This window comes from Rana temporaria, chromosome 2 (genome assembly GCF_905171775.1).
Source record: "Rana temporaria chromosome 2, aRanTem1.1, whole genome shotgun sequence".
In the NCBI taxonomy this organism is placed as follows: Eukaryota; Metazoa; Chordata; class Amphibia; order Anura; family Ranidae; genus Rana; species Rana temporaria.
The window spans coordinates 364,568,407-364,589,655 of NC_053490.1; positions in this window are offsets into that span (position 1 = coordinate 364,568,407).

Genomic DNA, 21,249 nt, shown 5'->3' on the forward strand with positions numbered 1-21,249 from the left:
GATTTTTTACTCCTGGCAGTGGCTACTGAAATAAGATGCTTGATCCATTTTGTCCCCAATTGAAGTTGCTGCAAAAATTAAAAGCTGTGAACAGGTGCGAATGAGAGATACAATGTCCTTAGTCTTGAAACACACACAATGTGGCCTTCATAGGCATGGGCACACTCTAATCACCCTGGGCACCAGTGCCATTCAGTGTACAAAACGGGCCCTGAAGGAAGGTGGACCCGCTGTTCCTCGTCACGTACTACACACCCAAGTAATCCATTGTATTTTATCTGCAGCACTAGATTCACTGCATAATTTCCATTGCCAGCCAAGAAAGGGGAGAGGGGGAGATGCCTGTGAGCTAGGGTGGGTGTCTGTGCACTGTGTGGTGCTGATCCAAGCCTATCGGCAATGCCCAGTACAGTGTGTACAAACAGGACGTAGGAGGCTCGATCTGCTCCGCTTCCCATTCTATCCCTGCTGAATCTGCCCCGCCCCACACTCCAACCCCCCTCTTACCCCCACTTCTCTCTCTCACCCCCTTTTTCTCTCTATATACCGCTCCCCCTCTCTCTCACCCCCTCTCTCTCTCCTTCTCCTCTATCTCTCCTTCTTCTCTCTTACACCCTCTGTTTTCTCCTCTCTCTCGCCCCCCACTCTGTCTCTTCCCCCCCCCACACTTTCTCCCTCTGACTGGCTCTGCCATAAGATGAAAAATGTATTGATAGATTAACAAAAATAAATAAAAATTCAAAATGTTTGTTTACATTTATTTAAGAGCGTGTTTCTGTGTGTATATACAGTATCTCACAACAGTAAATACACCCCTCACATTTTTGTAAATATTTTATTATATCTTTTCATGTGACAACACTGAAGAAATTACACTTTGATGCAATGTAAAGTAGTGAGTGTACAGCTTGTATAACAGTGTACATTTGCTGTCCCCTCAAAATAACTCAACACACCATTAATCTCTAAACCACTGGCGACAAAAGTGAGAACACCCCATTGGGCGAACCAAAGAAGTTGAGTACACATGCTCAGCTTCCTATCTAGAGTTTGTCTTTGGAAAATGGACGTATGAGTGCTGCCAGCATTGCTGCAGAGGTTGAAGAGGTGGGTGGTCAGCCTGTCAGTGCTCAGACCATATGGCGCACACTGCATCAAATTGGTCTGTATGGCTGTCACCCCAGAAGGAAGATGATGCACAAGAAAGCCTGAAAACAGTTTGCTGAAGACAAGCAGACTAAGGACATGGATTACTGGAACCATGTCCCATGGTCTGATAAGACCAAGATAAACGTATTTAGTTCAGATGGTGTCAAGCGTGTGTGGCAGCAACCAGGTGGGCAGTATAAAGGCAAGTGTGTCTTGCCTACAGTCAAGCATGGTGGTGGGAGTGTCACTGACACAGTCTGGGGTTGCTTGAGTGCTGAGGGAACCATGAATGCTTTGCTAGTGAATTAACACATTAATTCCATAATAAGTTTAATGGTACACTGCAAGTCAATAATAAAAAGTTTATAAAAAAAAATGCTGCAAATAGGCATTTTAAAATACTTTATTTTTCTGTCATTTTGCCTGCAAAACCAGAGCATGCATAGTGAAGGTAATAAGAAAAAATAGCTGCCCCCATTTACATACAATTACTGAAACACCTTGATATAACTGTTTATAATAAAGTAAAATCTTTAGCAATTCATCATTTAAAAAATAGACCACAGTTCTTTTAAAGATGTACTTGGTTAAACTTTCACAAATTGGCAGAAATGTAAAACAGCCCTAGATACAGACTTATTATAAACTGCTAAAGAAAGATTTCAGTGCTGGTTATCATAACACCGGACATAATTAGCAGGGTTTCTAGGAGAATAAGCTATTGTTGCCATTTTGTTCTACCTAAAAGATCACCTTTCCTATTTTTCAAACATATCCTTGTAGGAAGACAAATAAAAGGATGAGAACTTTGAATTCTGACAGCTGTGTCGATTTAAGAAGATTGCTATTGATAACAATTGATAGTTCGTCAAGTGCAATTTAAACCTAGCAAAAAATGATTTTTTTTTTTTAAATGGGTAATTAGTTAAAATAAAAAAAACATTTAACTATAAGGTCTCATGCACACAGGACATTATACAAACACCAGTAGAATTAGCTGTAGAAAGCTGTAGCTGTACAATGAATTTTGCAGTGTTTTTGCAGTAGTATTTTTTATCTTTTTTTTAAGCAAGTCTGTACTCCCACAAACACTTATGGCTCAAAAAAGGTGATAATAGCCACCTTTTTAAGCTTTTATCAGTTTTTAAGCTGTTATCAGTTAGGCCTCATATTACACTGCAGCTGCTTAGGAGCAGTTGGACATTTTTTTGAGCAGCCCCTGAACTCTCTTCAATGTTATCTTATGTGTACACTCAGTCATTTATAGCAGTTTAGAGACAATTGAGCTTACTGACATTTTTTTGAAAGCAGAAAAAATCACATTCGGGACTGTAGTTTACTGGCATTTCAGACACCAAATGCTGGTAAACGCAGTAACCCGCATTTATGCATGTTTGCGTTTATACACGTTTTTAAAGAGGAACATGTAAAATGTGGAAAAAATATTTTCACCACATGCTTTTGCCTGCAAGCAAGACGAGAGGGGAGGAAAGAGAGTGGGAGAAGGATAGAGAGGGAGAAGGATAGAGAGGGAGAAGGATAGAGTGGGAGAAGGATAGAGTGGGAGAAGGATAGAGTGGGAGAAGGATAGAGAGGAGGAGGATAGAGAGGGAGAAGGATAGAGAGGGAGAAGGATAGAGAGGGAGAAGGATAGAGAGGGAGAAGGATAGAGCGGGAGAAGGATAGAGAGGGGGAAGGATAGAGAGGGGGAAGGATAGAGTGGGAGAAGGATAGAGTGGGAGAAGGATAGAGTAGGAGAAGGATAGAGTGGGAGAAGGATAAAGAGGGAGAAGGATAAAGAGGGAGAAGGATAGAGTGGGAGAAGGATAGAGTGGGAGAAGGATAGAGTGGGTGAAGGATAGAGTGGGTGAAGGATAGAGTGGGAGAAGGATAAAGAGGGAGAAGGATAGAGAGGGAGAAGGATAGAGAGGGAGAAGGATAGAGCGGGAGAAGGATAGAGAGGGGGAAGGATATAGAGGGGGAAGGATAGAGTGGGAGAAGGATAGAGTGGGAGAAGGATAGAGTGGGAGAAGGATAGAGTAGGAGAAGGATAGAGTGGGAGAAGGATAAAGAGGGAGAAGGATAAAAAGGGAGAAGGATAGAGTGGGAGAAGGATAGAGTGGGTGAAGGATAGAGTGGGTGAAGGATAGAGTGGGAGAAGGATAAAGAGGGAGAAGGATAAAGAGGGAGAAGGATAGAGTGGGAGAAGGATAGAGTGGGTGAAGGATAGAGTGGGTGAAGGATAGAGTGGGAGAAGGATAAAGAGGGAGAAGGATAAAGAGGGAGAAGGATAAAGAGGGAGAAGGATAGAGTGGGAGAAGGATAGAGTGGGAGAAGGATAGAGTGGGAGAAGGATAGAGTGGGAGAAGGATAGAGTGGGAGAAGGGAAAGAGAGAGAGATCCTTAGCACACTGCTGTCTCTTCTCTCACAGAATGGCTGAAATAGTTAATACTACTTGTTTTTAAATTGTGGGCATTTGGGATGGTCTTCTTTAAAAAAAAACGCTTCTAAACGCAAACACGGTATGTAAAAGTGCCAAAACTGAGGTTTTTAACCAGTTAATCCCCGGACCAATATGCAGCCTAAAGACCCAAGGTGTTTTTACAGTTCGGGACTGCGTCGCTTTAACAGACAATTGCGCGGTCGTGCGACGTGGCTCCCAAACAAAATTGGCGTCCTTTTTTCCCCACAAATAGAGCTTTCTTTTGGTGGTATTTGATCACATCTGCGGTTTTTAGTTTTTGCGCTATAAACAAAAATAGAGCGACAATTTTGAAAAAAATGCAATATTTTTTACTTTTTGCTGTAATAAATATCCCCCAAAAACATATATAAAAACATTTTTTTTCCTCAGTTTAGGCCGATACGTATTCTTCTACCTATTTTTAGTAAAAAAAATCGCAATAAGCGTTTATCGATTGGTTTGCGCAAAATTTATAGTGTTTACAAAATAGGGGATAGTTTTATTGCATTTTTATTAATTTTTTTTTTTTTACTACTAATGGCGGCGATCAGCAATTTTTTTCATGACTGCGACATTATGGCGGACACTTCGGACAATTTTGACACATTTTTGGGACCATTGTCATTTTCACAGCAAAAAATGCATTTAAATTGCATTCTTTATTGTGAAAATGACAGTTGCAGTTTGGGAGTTAACCACAGGTGGCGCTGTAGGAGTTAGGGTGCACCTAGTATGTGTTTACAACTGTTTGGGGGTGTGGCTGTAGGAATGACGTCATCGATCGTGTCTTCCCTATAAAGGGAATGACGCGATCGATGCGCCGCCATAGTGAAGGATGGGGAAGCCGTGTTTACACACGGCTATCCCCGTTCTTCAGCTCCGGGGAGCGATCGCGACGGAGCGGCTATAAACAAATAGCCGCGCCGTGGTCCCGGATCGCTCCCCGAGCGGACCCGACCTCCGCATGTAGCGGGGGGGGTCCCGATCGGACCCCCCACCCGCTAATAGGCGAGGACGTACATGTACGCCCATGTGCCTGTACGTGCCATATTGTGGACGTATATGTACATGCGGGGGTCGGGAACTGGTTAAATGTTGGTTACTAGCTGTCAAGTTTCCAGCGTTCATAAGAGGTTTTCGAACGCCCTGTGTACATAAATCCGTGGAATTTTGTGCGAAGGGCGTTGGCCGTGAACTTGTTCTGCATACAGAAGGCAAAACATTGTTGGCCAACATACACAAAACTACGTGTTTTTCCCGCTCCTTAGCGCCACCCTTTGGGCTAACTTCTGCTGTAGCGCAAGGATAAGCTAATAGGCTGCTGCCCCCCTGTATAGCCCCTAAAAAGGAGGTATTAAGAAATATGTGGATGTAGGTGGGGTAGTGGCGCTGCCTAATGCACTGGAAATTTGCTCAGAGTAAGTATTCAAGTGCACCTGTATGGCTGTAGATAGCTGGAGGTCCAGCGGTATACTATGAGTAGTATTAATGAAAAAAGACTGTGCAGGTGAGTGCTGATGGCAATAATACAATCAGGGCCACAGTCTACATATGCAGCACATGCATGTGCTAATCAATGTACACAGACTGCTGAATATAAAAACCAATATATCCTGTAGAAAGAAAAATGATAGATAAATCACTATATTGATAAACAGTGCACCCTGGGTAGGTGTAGGAGGATGGTGGCCCAGCCCAAGGATAGAGCTGGAAGTCCACTAGAGTCTCTCAGAGACGCCAATGGCTAGTATGGTGTAGATACCATATGCTGGAATATGCAATTCATCTGTCCATACACTGCTTCTATACAAAAAATAACATACAGGATAAATCCTAAAATAACCTGTGCGGACTAGTACAGTGCATGAGAAATATTTAGTCCATATCCATAAACCATAGAAAACAACAAGTGGTGGGAATGCTGGATATACACAATAAATGTCCAATAAGGGTGAGGCGTGCAGAGGAAGTGGTCCTAGGGCTGTGGATACGAGGTGGTCCGGGTGCTCCCCTCAGGGGTCCCCACTCACCAGATAGCGCTCCCCGTTTGGGGTGCCAGACATGTACCACAGACTCAGATGTCGCTCCTATCCTCTGCTCACACGCACAGCAATCCTTCAGATGAACCTCCCGATCTCCAAAGGTTCCAGAGATTCCAAAGATTACCCGTCTCACTGGGTGTGTATAGCATACATTTCCTCCGTGCCTCCAAAAATTATATAAAAAAGAGAAAGGGGCTCCAATGGTGTAGTACCATAAAATGTATTAAGTAAAAATAACTGGGTAATAGCCACTAGGCTACCATGGAGCAGCTTAGACAGTAAAAATAAAATAAGATAAAATATAAAAATAAAAACAAACAGACACTGAAATCAGTGGCAAGCAAGTCCGGACAAAAAAGGACAATTAGTTCGTCAGGGATGCAGGGTACTAGGCGTGTGTATAGTGGTTGTTGGTCTTCGTTCCAACCACAACCACCTGAACGCTGACCCGGAAGTGACGTATGTACGCGCGGCCTGACGTCCGTTTCGATAGGCTGATCGTTTTCAAAGGCGTGCCCGTACATTCGTCACTGGTTGGTATATATGAGTGCCGCCGGGCTACGTGCTCCTCCCCCTCCCTGTGGAGATCGAATCAATGCCGTGTGATGCGCCCACCCCCCGATTGCATTGCCAATCAGACGGCTAGACGGCTGAATTAGGGGAACCCTATAATGGTCAATAGCATTGCAGCACTGTATGGCACTCTATATACCTGACAGGCAATACATTTAATCAGGCATCCTCTATTAAATAGACTGTAAGGCAGCAATAATACTGGCAATTCTAATAAATATCAATGGCCTAGTATACTACATGATAAACTGGTAACATACTGGCCCTGGGTAGGACTATGAACGCTGCTCCCATGTATTTATGAAGGTGACAATGACCTAATAGAGGGAGAATGTGGTCCCCCAAAAACATATGTGTACCATCTAAAGTGGATGAATGTTATAAATGAGGAACATAGTCCCTATGTGGATAACTATATAGGCAAGTGCTCGTGAACATAAAGGACATAGTTCCTGGGTGAGTACCCACACATGGGCAAGTGCTGGGTATTAATTAGTGGAATATGCTAAGCCACATCTACCATATAACGCCTAGTAGATGGCTAGTGGTAACCATAATAGCGTGCCTAGCTAAGCTAGAAGTGGGGCAGGAATGTGCCCTAAAGTGTATGTACAGGATTTTTTTTTTTTTTATAGATAACAACAGAACAAAACACCATATGTGAAAAACGCCATGTAAAAAGTCCTGTAAGGAAAGAGGCGTATAAACAGGTACTCCCCAAATAGGGGAAGTGGTAAGTAACGTGAAACTATCCATATAATGTGTTACACTAAGGTGCAATCGATGTGAAGTGAATATTATGCTATGGTGCAGAAATAACATCATAATGAGTGAATCACCCACCATACCCAGCAGGAGAGGCCCAATGGGGGACACCAACCCCTACCCGCTACAGATATGCGGGGGATAATGATGTGCAACATTGGGTGGTGAGTGAACTGAAAAGCTAGGGGGTATTAAGGTTGGTGTAAATGAGGAACTGTATAAAAAGGTAATTAGGGATTGGCTAGGAAACAGTTGAGATCGATGTCTACATTTAGGCCATGTGGCACAAGAGACCCTAGTCGGTAGATCCAACTCGTTTCGTTCTGAGAGATTGCAATTTCTTTATTCCCACCCCTCCAGTTATCCTTAATCATATCTATTCCATAGAATATTAGCCCTGATGGATCTTTTTGATGGTACTGTTCAAAGTGGCGTGATAGATTATGTTTGGGGAATGCTTTGCGGATGTTGTCGATATGCTCTCTTATCCGAATGCGTAGGGGTCTGGTGGTTCTGCCCACATACTGCAAATGGCATGGACACTCGATGATGTAGGTCACATGGGTAGTATTGCAGGTTATTAGGTCCCTGATTTTGTAGACTTTTTGGTCTGTCTTGGACTTGAACTCGGTCTTTCTTCGGGGCTGCTTCTTGCTTTTCCTGCATGCTAAACACCTCTGGCATTTGTAAAACCCTTTAAGCTCAGGGCAAATTTCCACCTTTTTTGGGGGGTCGATAATGTTGTGGATGTCCCATCGTAATCTCCTTGGGGTCATCTTTTCTTTAATATACATCTCTAATGACGCAATGTCCCACCAAACTCAGATATTCAAGCAAAAAAACAGAAGAAGTTTAAAAGGGATGTACTGGACTATAAAGACCTACGAGTATACAAATGGCAGGCATCTATGGAAGACCCCAACGAAGACCTGGATGAAACTCTCATGGAATCCAGTGCGTTGGAGACATTAGCTCTCAATTTGACAGGCACGCCTACAACAATTACTAACCCTACATCTTTTAGGAACAGACCGGCAGGGACGGACCAGGAATATTCACAGACCCAAAGATGGCAACAACAAAGACCACCTAACAGAAGGGTCAGATACCAACACACCAATAGCCCGGCCAGCAATAGGCATATACCCAATACCTATAATAGATACTCACCCCTGTCTGATGATTACTCTGACGAGTATGAACCGCCACAGAGATACCCCCCATATGGGAACCACCAAGGTAACCAGTATCAAGGGAACAGGGGGGCCTCCCCAAACCGCAGAGGCAGAGACAGTAGGGATTTTCACAGAGGCGGACCTCGCAACAGACCCCCAGGCCGCTGGCAGGCGAGACCGGCCTACAGCAACCAGAACTGGAGGGGGAGGAATGGCAGCCGAGGGTGTACCCATGGGAATACCCGAAGAAGGGACGAGCAGCAAGACTCAAGGACACCACAGAGGTTGGACGAACAAAAACACATAAGGAACAACAGACACACAGGCCAAACTGGAGGGCTCCCTCAAAGGCATACCCAAAGAGAAAACGCCCCAGAGGATGCCGGGGAGGGAAGAAGGAAAAGACCAAGACAACATTAGGCAAGGGAATTTATAACATCAGCGGGGTAAATTTCACTACAGAGGAATTGAAGATCTTGGACTTGGGCCTGAAATATGCTCCAGACAAGCCTCTGGACCAGTTTGAGGTGTATATTGATTTCCAGAAATTCTTACGGAAAATCAACCTTAAGAAATTTTTTGCCACCAATACAGAGGAAATTGAGGCAAACCACTCCTGTTACACACAAACTGGCCTAAAGAATAATTCCACATTCAACCCCACCATTTCGGGCAACCAATGTGTAATAGCTTTTAAGAAAATGGTGGAAGGTGATCTTAGGAAACTGGAACGAAAAATCAATCACAAAAGCAAAAATGTATGGAGGACCATCAAACAGTTGGGGGATAAACATGAGGTAGTTATACGCCCTGCAGATAAGGGAGGAGGCCTGGTTATCCTCAGCAAGGGGGACTACGAGGAGGAGATGCACAACCTCCTCTCAGTGGCTGATACGTATCTGAAGCTCAATGGAAACCCCAAATGGAAATACCAGAAACGGCTTGAAAAATATGTAAAGAAGGGGAAGGATATGGGTATACTCAGTAAAAACGAATCTGACTACCTAGTCTCCAATTCCACAAAAACCCCGTTATGTACTATACACCGAAGATACATAAACGATTGGCCAAGCCACCAGGAAGGCCGATTATTAGTGGCATAAATTCCACCTTTTCACCCCTTGGGGAATACCTTGACACGTATCTACAACCCCTAGTGAAGCAGGGCCGATCATATTTAAGAGACAGCCTTCAGCTTATCCAAGAATTAAGGTCAGTAGAAGGAGCAGAAACACTTCTGCTAGTCACCATAGATGTCAATTCACTCTACACAAGTATAAAGCAGGAGGATGGACTGATGGGCGTTGCAACAGCCCTGCATGAAAAAACAACGTTCAAACAAGAACAAATTGACTACATTTTGGAGGGGCTACACATGGCTATGGAGTGTAATCACTTCTGGTACAACAAACAGTACTACGTGCAAACCAAGGGCGTCGCAATGGGGGCTCGATATGCCCCCAGTGTGGCGAACCTCCTGATGAATCTCTGGGAGGAGGAATACATTTATAATGCAATTTCCCGGAGATCGTAATGTACCGTAGGTACATTGATGACCTCATTATCCTTTGGGATGGCACAGTAGAAAATTTGCAGCACTTCTTTTCTGAGCTCAATAATAACAGATTCGAACTTACGTTCACTGGAAAATTCAGCACTAAAAGTATAGAATACCTGGATCTAGAGATTTACAAACAAGGGACGGCATTGCATACAAAAACCTTCTTCAAAGAAACGGACCGCAATGGGTACATCCCGACCTCAAGCTGCCACCATCCGAAATGGAAGGCCAACATCCCTAAGGGACAGCTTTTGAGGATGAGGAGAAATTGCGACTCTCTTGACGACTATAACAACCAAGCACAGACCATAGTAAGAAGGTTTGAAGAAAAAGGCTATGCACCTGAAAACCTAGACAGACTGAAAACTGAAATTTCAAAGAAAGACCACAATGACCTACTGTTGCAGAAGAAAAAGACCACCAAAAAACAAGGTGACATCGCATTTATTACTGGATTCAACACCCAGTACAAAGAGTTTGAAAGTATTCTGAAGAAATATTGGCCCATTTTAAAAGAGGACTGCACCTTGTCTAAGATACTCCCAAATAGGCCATCATTCATATATAGAAAAGCCCCTTCCCTCAGACACCATCTGGTACACAACATTATCGACCCCCCAAAGAAGGTGGAAATTTGCCCTGAGCTTAAAGGGTTTTACAAATGCCATAGGTGTTTAGCATGCAGGGAAAGCAAGAAGCAGCCCCAAAGAAAGACCGAGTTCAAGTCCAAGACAGACCAAAAAGTCTACAAAATCAGGGACCTAATAACCTGCAATACTACCCATGTGACCTACATCATCGAGTGTCCATGCCATTTGCAGTATGTGGGCAGAACCACCAGACCCCTACGCGTTCGGATAAGAGAGCATATCGACAACATCCGCAAAGCATTCCCCAAACATAATCTATCACGCCACTTTGAACAGTACCATCAAAAAGATCCATCAGGGCTAATATTCTATGGAATAGATATGATTAAGGATAACTGGAGGGGTGGGAATAAAGAAATTGCAATCTCTCAGAACTAAACGAGTTGGATCTACCGACTAGGGTCTCTTGTGCCACATGGCCTAAATGTAGACATCGATCTCAACTGTTTCCTAGCCAATCGATAATTACCTTTTTATACAGTTCCTCATTTACACCAACCTTAATACCCCCTAGCTTTTCAGTTCACTCACCACCCAATGTTGCACATCATTATCCCCAGCATATCTGTAGCGGGTAGGGGTTGGTGTCCCCCATTGGGCCTCTCCTGCTGGGTATGGTGGGTGATTCACTCATTATGATGTTATTTCTGCACCATAGCATAATATTCACTTCACATCGATTGCACCTTAGTGTAACACATTATATGGATAGTTTCACGTTACTTACCACTTCCCCTATTTGGGGAGTACCTGTTTATATGCCTCTTTCCTTATAGGACTTTTTACATGGCGTTTTTCACATATGGTGTTTTGTTCTGTTGTTATCTATAAAAAAAAAAAAAAATCCTGTACATACACTTTAGGGCACATTCCTGCCCCACTTCTAGCTTAGCTAGGCATGCTATTATGGTTACCACTAGCCATCTACTAGGCGTTATATGGTAGATGTGGCTTAGCATATTCCACTAATTAATACCCAGCACTTGCCCATGTGTGGGTACTCACCCAGGAACTATGTTCCTTATGTTCACAAGCACTTGCCTATATAGTTATCCACATAGGGACTATGGGCCAAATCCACAGAAGAGATACTCCGGCGTAAGCCGTCGTATCTCTGGTTCTAACTTTGGAACTGATCCTCAGAAGCAGTTTTCCTAAGTTAGGCAGAAGATCCGACATCTGTAAGGGACTTACACTGCCGGATCTTAGGATGCAGTACCGCATCCGCCACTGGGGGCATTTCGAGTCGAAATGCCTCTGTTAGTATGCAAATTAGCACTTAGGGCGATCCTCAAAGCTTTTGTGCCTAGTTTTTTCGCCGTAAGTGTTAGTTTGCCTGGTGTAAAACTAGGGCTGCTTTTACAAGGTGTAAAGTTAGTCACACCTTGTAAAGGCCCATTCAAGCGACGGCATTTGGTATGCATTCCCGAGGGAGAACTCCACGGCAATTTGTAAATTCCAAACCGGCATGGGTTCCCCCCAGGAGCATACCAGGCCCGTAGGTCTGTTATGGGTTGTAAGGAGACCCCCCCTCCGCCGAAAAATTTACGTAGGGGGTCCCCCTACAATCCATACCAGACCCGTATCCAAAGCACGCTACCCGGCCAGCCAGGAAGGGAGTGGGGACGAGCGAGCGCCCCCCCCTCCTGAGCCGTGCCAGGCCGCATGCCCTCAACATGGGGGGGTTGGGTGCTCTGGGGCAGGGGGGTGCACTGCGGGCCCCCCCACCCCAGAGCACCCTGTCCCCATGTTGATGAGGACAGGACCTCTTCCCGACAACCCTTGCCATTGGTTGTCGGGGTCTGCGGGCGGAGGCTTATCGGAATCTGGGAGTCCCCTTTAATAAGGGGGCCCCCAGATACCGGCCCCCCACCCTAAGTGAATGGATATGGGGTACATCGTACCCCTATCCATTCACCTGTAGGCAAAAAGTAAAAGTTAATAAACACACAACACAAGGCTTTTTAAAATATTTTATTATTCTGCTCCGGATGCCCCCCCTGTCTTCGTTATTAGCTCAATTACCAGGGGGGGCTTCTTCTTCCACTCTCCGGGGGTCTTCTCCGCTCTCCGGGGGGGGTTTCTTCTTCCGCTCTCCGGGGGGGGCTTCTCCGGACTCCGGGGGGCTTCTTCCATCTTCTCCCCTCTTCCGCTCTTGACTCGGCGAACCCCGGTTCTTCTGCAGCTCTCCGGTGCCTTCTTCTTCAGCGCTGGCTGCCTGCTATGTTTGTGTGTTAGCTCAATTTCTAACAGGCAGCCGGCGCGGTCTTCTGTGACGTCATCTTCTCTTCTGTTCTTCTCCCCTCTTCCGATGTTGCCTCGTCGCCTGTTGTCGCTGTAATGATGGAAGCGCGCCTTGCATCACATTTATATAGGCATCACCGTCCCATCATGCTCCGGCAGGTACCCACGTGGTGGGTGCCTACCCACGTGCACCCACCACGTGGGTACCTACCGGAGCATGATGGGACGGTGATGCCTATATAAATGTGATGCAAGGCGCGCTTCCATCATTACAGCAACAACAGGCGACGAGGCAACATCGGAAGAGGGGAGAAGAACAGAAGAGAAGACCCTGACGTCACAGAAGACCGCGCCGGCTGCCTGTTAGAAATTGAGCTAACACACAAACATAGCAGGCAGCCAGCGCTGAAGAAGAAGGCACCGGAGAGCTGCAGAAGAACCGGGGTTCGCCGAGTCAAGAGCGGAAGAGGGGAGAAGATGGAAGAAGCCCCCCGGAGTCCGGAGAAGCCCCCCCCGGAGAGCGGAAGAAGAAACCCCCCCGGAGAGCGGAGAAGACCCCCGGAGAGTGGAAGAAGAAGCCCCCCCTGGTAATTGAGCTAATAACGAAGACAGGGGGGGCATCCGGAGCAGAATAATAAAATATTTTAAAAAGCCTTGTGTTGTGTGTTTATTAACTTTTACTTTTTGCCTACAGGTGAATGGATAGGGGTACGATGTACCCCATATCCATTCACTTAGGGTGGGGGGCCGGTATCTGGGGGCCCCCTTATTAAAGGGGACTCCCAGATTCCGATAAGCCTCCGCCCGCAGACCCCGACAACCAATGGCAAGGGTTGTCGGGAAGAGGTCCTGTCCTCATCAACATGGGGACAGGGTGCTCTGGGGTGGGGGGGCCCGCAGTGCGCCCCCCTGCCCCAGAGCACCCAACCCCCCCATGTTGAGGGCATGCGGCCTGGCACGGCTCAGGAAGGGGGGGGGCGCTCGCTCGTCCCCACTCCCTTCCTGGCTGGCCGGGTAGCGTGCTTTGGATACGGGTCTGGTATGGATTGTAGGGGGACCCCCTACGTCAATTTTTCGGCGGAGGGGGGTCTCCTTACAACCCATAACAGACCTACGGGCCTGGTATGCTCCTGGGGGGGAACCCATGCCGTTTTTTTCATTGAAAATTGGCATGGAGTTCTCCCTCTCAGGAATGCATGCCGAGCGACGCTGTCATTTTTTTTTATAATTATTTGTTTTCCCGGCGCGTCTTTTTTTCACCCGTCGCAACTTTAGTGTCCCGTCGCAATCCACAAAGCCGCCCGGCGTCAATTACGTTCGCGCGATGCACGTCGGGAAAATGACGTCACACGCATGCGCAGTACGGCCGGCGCGGGAGCGCGCCTCATTTAAATTGTAAACGCCCCCCGGAGAGGAGGAACGCCTTACGACGGCGGCACTTAACTTACACGGCTTGAAATTTTTACGTAAGTGCTTTGTGGATCAGGCACTTATTTTTACGTAAGTGCTTTGTGGATCAGGCACTTAGTGTAACTTAACTGCTGAAAGTTAAGTTACGCCGCCTGGCTGAGGATTTGGCCCTATGTTCCTCATTTATAACATTCATCCACTTTAGATGGTACACATATGTTTTTGGGGGACCACATTCTCCCTCTATTAGGTCATTGTCACCTTCATAAATACATGGGAGCAGAGTTCATAGTCCTACCCAGGGCCAGTATGTTACCAGTTTATCATGTAGTATACTAGGCCATTGATATTGATTAGAATTGCCAGTATTATTGCTGCCTTACAGTCTATTTAATAGAGGATGCCTGATTAAATGTATTGCCTGTCAGGTATATAGAGTGCCATACAGTGCTGCGATGCTATTGACCATTATAGGGTTCCCCTAATTCAGCCGTCTAGCCGTCTGAGTGGCAATGCAATCAGGGGGTGGGCGCATCACACGGCATTGATTCGATCTCCACAGGGAGGGGGAGGAGCCCGTAGCCCGGCGGCACTCATATATACCAACCAGTGACGAATGTACGGGCACGCCTTTGAAAACGATCAGCCTATCGAAACGGACGTCAGGCCGCGCGTACATACGTCACTTCCGGGTCAGCGTTCAGGTGGTTGTGGTTGGAACACACACAACCAACCGCTATACACACGCCTAGTACCCTGCATCCCTGACGAACTAATTGTCCTTTTTCGTCCGGACTTGCTTGCCACTGATTTCAGTGTCTGTTTGTTTTTATTTTTATATTTTATCTTATTTTATTTTTACTGTCTAAGCCGCTCCATGGTAGCCTAGTGGCTATTACCCAGTTATTTTTACTTAATAAATTTTATGGTACTACACCATTGGAGCCCCTTTCTCTTTTTTATATAATTTTTGGAGGCACGGAGGAAATGTATGCTATACGCACCCAGTGAGACGGGTAATCTTTGGAATCTCTGGAACCTTTGGAGATCGGGAGGTCCATCTGAAGGATTGCTGTGCGTGTGAGCACAGGATAGGAGCGACATCTGAGTCTGTGGTACATGTCTGGCACCCCAAACGGGGAGCGCTATCTGGTGAGTGGGGACCCCTGAGGGGAGCACCGGGACCACCTCGTATCCACAGCCCTAGGACCACTTCCTCTGCACGCCTCACCCTTATTGGACATTTATTGTGTATATCCAGCATTCCCACCACTTGTTGTTTTCTATGGTTTATGGATATGGACTAAATATTTCTCATGCACTGTACTAGTCCGCACAGGTTATTTTAGGATTTATCCTGTATGTTTGTTTATTCAGGCAGTCAGTAGGGATGAGCCGAACACCCCCGCATTCGGTTCGCACCAGAACGTTCGAACGTTTGCGCGAACATTTAGAACCCCATTAAAGTCTATGGGACTCGAACGTTCGAATTCAAAAGTGTTAATTTTAAAGCCCAATATTCAAGTTATTGTTGGAAAACGTCTTTGAGAACCCGGGTCTTGCACCAGGGAACATGTATCAATGGAAAAAAAAGTTTTAAAAACTGTAGTTTTTTCTGGAGCAGCGATTTTAATGATGCTTAAAGTGAAAAAAAAATTCCTTTAAATATCGTACCTGCTGGGTGTCTATAGTAGTGGCACGTGTTTAGAAATGTCCCTGCACAACATGAGATTACTCTCAGAAAAAAAGTAATTTAATGCTGCTTGCGGCTTTAATGTAATGTTTGGTCCCTGCAATATGGATAAAAATCATTGAAAAAAATAGCATGAGTTTCCCCGCCACCACTCCCCCCAGGTCATTACAAGACCCAGTGCCGATCCTGACCTCCCTGGGGCCCTAAGCAAAATGACATGGCACATTAAAAATGAGAATCGTAGGGCGCTTATGACAGTGATATGTCACATTAAAGAAAGTTGAGAAGCGGGGGGAGGGGGTGTTCTGCTGTCGTAAATGACAGGGTGCGAAAATTACTTCTCACCAGGTGGGGCCTCTAGTAATTTGGGGTGCCCTTTCCAGCTTTGCGGGGCCCTAAGCGGCTTGCATAGTGAGCCTATAGCGAGGATCGGCCCTGACAAGACCTTTTGGGCCTATATACTTTGAACAGCAGTATACAGGCGCTGCAAACAAGACAAGGACTGTAGGTTTGTTAAGTAGAATCTGAACCATGTCAAACTTTGCTGCTGCATATTGCACAATTTCCTAAAGAGACCCTCAACAAACTACATGACACTTGTGCCTGATGAGGCCATTGATGTTCCAGTGGTGGCCGTGAGCCTGTGGCCTTACAGGTTTGGCCCCCCAAAGCGCACGTGCTGTGTGGCACCAATATGTCGATTATTTTAGGGGTGGGGGTGGGCCATTACAATGCCAGATCTTGGCTCAATGAATTTTTTTTTTGGGAAAGAAAAATTCTAGAAAAAAGGGGGGTTGTCATCCGGGGCCCCCTTTGAACAAATTCTGTGAAGAACTCCTGTTCTCTGAAGGCCTCCATTATTTCTGCAAGTCAAAATTTAGCAAAAAAAACTGTCAGTCAAGCTTTAGCTTTCTCCCCATATCTAACCCACAAACTCATCCACTGATCATAAAGTTCAAAATCAAGTTTCGTATCGTCGTACTGCACGATCGTTTTCCCAACGTTTTCTACCGACTGTGAACGACGTTCTCACTCACGTAATAAAGAATAGAGGGGTAGTGCTGCGCTGTGAATAGGGAATGGGGTAACGTGCAGAGGAAGTATGGCAAATCCTTATATATGGAAAAATATAATCTGACTAGTAATCGTAAATAACAATAGTAAAGAATGATGCTGGTATATCATAACAAGTAAATATCATCAAAATAAACATGCTACAGTGCAATATCCCTTTATACACTGCGCATGCAAGAAGCTCCGCATGTATCCGCGCTCATGACAATCATTCTAGTAATTGCCACGCCCCTTTTCGGTCAGTTAATGCACTTCACTGAAAACATGATGGAGGAGACTCAAGAGCGACATGAGGCTGCAACCTCAAGGCAGGAGAGAGGCCAGGCACACACCAGGAGCAGGAGGAGGTACAAAGCCACCAACATGTCCTTCGATGAGATGGTGGAGATGGTTGCCATTCCTAAAAAGGAGGACTATGACTGCAAAAAAGGGCCTTACAAGAACCCAAATAAAGTCAAGGCCCAGATAATGGAGAAGGTTCAGAGGACTATCCATGAAAAATTTGGGGTGCAGAGGTCCAGGGAGCAGTTGCGCAAGAGATGGTCTGACCTAAAAATCAGAGAGCTGGACCAGATGGAGAGGATTTGAAGAGTCATCAGAAGACGTAAGTAATTTTCATGTGTACGCTGAGTATTTGTTTTTATTATTTTGCGGCATGTGCTTTTTCTTTCAGGTTGTGTATATATACAGTTCAAGAATAGATGTCTCATGGTTCATGTTTGTGGGCATAATAATTGGTTGTTCATTCTATTTCTGATCTTTTTATGTGAGACCAATTTTTTATTTAATGTAGATGTGTTATTAACTAGATTTAAATAATCCAACTTAAGTCAATATACAGTAAAAGGAGAGTATGCTCAGCAGTTGGTTACACATATGGACTCAGTAACACAAGTGTTGGCATGGCCGATCTGCCCTATAGGCTCACTATGCAAGCCGCTTAGGGCCCCGCAAAGCTGTGAAGGGCCCCCCAAATTACTAGAGGCCCCGCCTGGTAAGAAGTAATTTTCGCCCCCTCACCCGATTCTCAACTCGCTGTCTGCATGGGAGAAGAGGCAAGAAGTCAGCACCCCTTGCTTCTAAATTTAATGTAAGATGTCATTTCCGACAGCAGAACACCCCCTCCCCCCACTTCTCAACTTTCTTTAATGTGATATGTCACTGTCGTCAGCGCCCCCCGCTTCTTATTTTTAATGTGCCATGTCATTTTGCTTAGGGCCCCAGGGAGGGCAGGATCGGCACTAAGTGTTGGCCACAAGAACAACCTAGTTAGAGTGTCACACAGAGGTGATCCAGTGGATACTTGTTGTTTTTCCATGTAGGAAACTTGGCCAAAGATAGAGAAATGCAGCAGCTTTGGTAATGGATAAAATCCTGTGTTAAGCTTAGAAGGATTGTAAAAACAGACAATGGTACCACACTTTATAAAAAGAATGATTGATATTCCTCTTTCAGACCTCTGATCTTTTTGATTCATGTATCCCTTTTTTTACAATCTCATAGGGCGCAATTAAGCTGAAGCAGTGGAGCCGACCAACCCCACACAGAGGCAAGCCCCACCCTCGCCGGATGTGCAGGAAGTGAAAAATGCCACCACATCAGGTCAGTGTCATACAGCACAGCTTCAGGTAATACATGTAGGCCTGCATAATTGTAATACATGTTTTTTTTCCAAATTTCAGGAGGCGTTCGAGCTGTTGGGGGCAGATTGGACACCTACAGTGCCCAGGTCTTAATTAGGGGGATCTTTTCCTGCAGGGCAGAAATAGAGGACATAAACCTCGCCTTAGTGAAGCTTAAAAAGAAAAACCAAAAGGTGGACCAAAAACTAAAGAATCTGATTGATGTGCTGGGGAGGGTTTAAAAAAAATAAAAAAAAAAAAAAAAAATAGATGTAGACAAGTTTTACAAAGCCTAAATATATTTCTTGACAAAAAAAAAAAATAAAGAATTTCTATTAAGATATTTTTTGAAAAAATAAAAATGACACATTTTAAGTGTGAAACAATAAATATTTTTGGATACTCAACAATGTGTGGCTTATTATTATATCAATGCTGCCTAAAAGAACAAATCTAGATTTGTGGTGTTTACATTGACAATGATGAGTATTTAGTACAGGAAAATAAACATGACACTATGATAACGTAGGAGAAAGCTAGAATGAACTCAATTTAGAAACGAATCAAACAAAGAAAAATACTACAACAGGGGCAGAAAAATTGGGCCTAGGCACTGGTGGCGGTGCCACAACACTGCAACCCCTCACAGATAATGTAATTGGAGCTCAGCAAAGAGCCACATGCAAAGTATTGCATCAAAAATTGTTATTAGACACCCCTGTTAAACAGGGGCAGAAAAATTGGGCCTTTGGCACTGGTGGCGGAGCCCAGAAACAAACATTTTCTTACTAGCTATCAGCAAGATCAGTGAAGAGGAAAAGGATATTCAGTCAGCAGCATAACAGGACAGTCACTCAGCATCAGCATAGGCAGTCTCCAAGGGATCTGACATTTCAAAAAAATTATTCAGTTACATCAGCATCAGGTGCTTGCTAGCTGTTGTTGATCCAAGCCTGATTCATTTTTATGAAGGTCAGTCGATCGACGGAGTCGGTGGAGAGTCGCACCCTGTGATCGGTCACAAAGCCTCCAGCAGCACTGAATGTGCATTCTGAAAGAACGCCGGATGCAGGGCAAGCCAGTAGCTCAATTGCGTACTGTGGAAGCTCTGGCCAGTGATCCATCCTCAAGACCCAGTAAGCCAGAGGATTTTCGGTGGGGAAGGTGGCCAAGTCTGTTCTTGCCCCTAGGTATTCCCGCACCATGTAAACCAAACGCTGGCGATGGTTGCTGGAACCGGTCATACCTTGGGGCTGCAGACTAAAAAATTGTCTGAACGCATCGGTCAGACGGCCACCTTCTCCACCGCTCCTTCTGTGACTCACCGAAGCCTCAGCAACACGTTGTCCAGGACCAGGATTTGGCAATCCCCCAGGTTCTGGGAACGCGTTGCACAGACCCTTCTGCAAGGCCTCCCGAAGATGTTTCATCTTCTGCTCCCTCTGCGATGGCAAGATAAGCTCCGCAACCTTACTCTTGTAACGTGGATCAAGGAGAGTTGCCAGCCAGTAATGGTCCCTCTCCTTATTATCACGAACACGAGGATCCTTACGCAGGCTTTGCAGGATCAGGGAGGCCATGCAGTGTAGGTTTGCTGAGGCATTTGGGGCACAGTCCTCTGGATCACTGAGGATGACAGGATCCGCAGCCACCTCATCCCAGCCACGTAAAAGTCCACGGGTTCCTTGGGACTGTAAGTGATACCTTGAAGACTGCTGCTGCTGATGCTGAGTGCTAGGCTCCACCTCCATGCTGCTGATACAATCATCCTCCTTCTCCTCCACCTCCTCGTCCTCTTCCTCTGTTCTAGGCAGGCAAAGAGGAGCACTGCCAGTATAAAGGGGGCCTTGAGAGGTAAGGAAGTCCTCCTCTTCCTTCCTCTGTTCTGCCTCAAGGGCCCTGTCCATTATTCCACGTAGTGTGTGCTCCAACATGTGAATAAGAGGGACAGTCTCACTGATGCATGCACTGTCACTGCTCACCATCCTCGTGGCCTCCTCAAATGGTGACAGGACAGTGCATGCATCCCTTATCAAGGCCCACTGGCGTGGGGAAAAAAAACAAGCTCCCCTGACCCAGTTCTGCTGCCATATTGGCACAGGTACTCATTGATGGCCCTCTACTGCGTGTGCAGCCACTGCAGCATGGCCAATGTAGAGTTCCATCTGGTGGGCATGTCACAGATTAGGCGGTTCTTGGGCAGGTTGTATTCCCTTTGGAGGTCTGTCAGCCGAGCAGTGGCATTGTATGACCTTCGGAAATGCACACAGACTTTCCTGGCCTGCTTCAGGACATCCTGTAAGCCCGGGTACCTGCCCAAGAACCGCTGCACCACCAAATTCAGAACATGAGAAAAACAGGGCACATGGGTCAGTTGTCCCTGTCGCAGGGCAGAGAGGAGGTTGGTGCCATTGTCGCTAACCACCATTCCTGGCTTAAGCTGGTGTGGCGTCAATCACCTCTGAGCCTTCCCCCTGTAGAGCTGACAGAACCTCAGCCCCAGTGTGGCTCCTGTCTCCCAAGCACACCAGCTCTAGGACTGCATGGCATCTCTTTGCCTGCATTCCTGCGTAGCCTTTCGCATGCCTACGGAGCACGGCTGGTTCCGAGGAAACAGCACAGGAAGAGGCCACAGAGGAAGAAGAGGAGGGGGTGGAGGAGAGAGGTGTGTTCCATCATCGGAGCCTTCAAAACGCTGCGCATCTTCATGCAGCATGTACCCAACACTGTGTTGAAACAGATCGGGGGACTCCTCAGGAGGACATGGTAGGACTAGGGAAGGATTGTGTGATGCTATTGTGCAGAGGGAAGAGGACGCCTTGGCAG